Source organism: Diachasma alloeum, unplaced genomic scaffold (genome assembly GCF_001412515.2).
Source record: "Diachasma alloeum isolate Michigan unplaced genomic scaffold, Dall2.0 Dall_scaffold_00590, whole genome shotgun sequence".
Lineage (NCBI taxonomy): Eukaryota > Metazoa > Arthropoda > Insecta > Hymenoptera > Braconidae > Diachasma > Diachasma alloeum.
In genome coordinates this window covers 68,981-69,877 of record NW_021680722.1, presented here as the reverse complement: position 1 = coordinate 69,877, position 897 = coordinate 68,981, and the positions used below count along the sequence as shown (strand labels likewise).

The following is an 897-nucleotide window of genomic DNA, read 5'->3' as shown; positions in this document are numbered from 1 at the left end:
ACTACTTTATACCCCAGATTGAGAAGCGAGATCCCCCGATAATTCTTGACATCTTTCTCGTCCCCCCCTTTATGAATCGGGAAGATTCGCGCCGTTCTCCATCCCTCTACCAACGCGCTATTTTTCCACCCCTCCTGTACTACTTCCCAGAGTTCCTTTTTCCAGTTCTCCGGGAGGTGTTTCAGTAGCTCCCCAGTAATCCCATCTTCCCCCGCCGCCTTACCATTTTTCAAATCTTTCAGCGCCCCCCCGAACTCCTCGAAACTAATATCTCCATCTAGTTCCTTAACTTCATAGTATTCCTCCCATTTTTCCCATTCCCTATCTTCGTCCCTGATCACATTGGTTCTCCCTAGCAAGTTTCCCATGTGGTCCACCCACTCTTCCGTTGAAATGTCTTCCCCTTTCCTTTCTGCCCTCGGCCGACAGGCATTTATCGCCTTCCATAGCTCCCCCATCCCCCGACTCTTTCGGACCCTGGCTTTCTTTTCTTCCACGATTCCCTTCATTCTTTCCTTCCGCATTTTCCTTAGGCCCGCTCTCTCTTCCTGGTATTCTGCTTTTTTCGCCTCCCCCTGACTACGCAGGAATCGTTTCAGAGTACCAAACACTGTCGCCCTCTGTATTCTGTAGTCATCTCCTAGCCAGGCATCCTCATCCCTTTTCCCCCCTTTCCCTACTTTCTTTGTGAGTCCTACTTCCTCAGCTGTTTCTAAAATTGCCGTTTTTAGTCTCGCCCACCGCGCCTCAGCACCCTCTCCCTTCTCCCCTGCTACCTCTTTCTTTTCAAGTTGTTGCTGGTACTCATTCTGCAGACTTGGTTTCCAGGCGATTCTAGTCCCCCCCTCCCCCGCCTTTTTCGCTGTCTTTCTCCCCCTTTTCCGCTTTGGCCAATCC

General features: G+C 50.8%; 1 protein-coding gene across 1 annotated transcript in view; it reads right to left on the bottom strand.

Annotated features, from left to right (window-relative positions):
- LOC107043498 (sialin) overlaps window positions 1-897 on the bottom strand; it is a 115,141-nt gene that overhangs the window by 91,698 nt on the left and 22,546 nt on the right. The gene's annotated exons all lie outside the window — the stretch shown is intronic.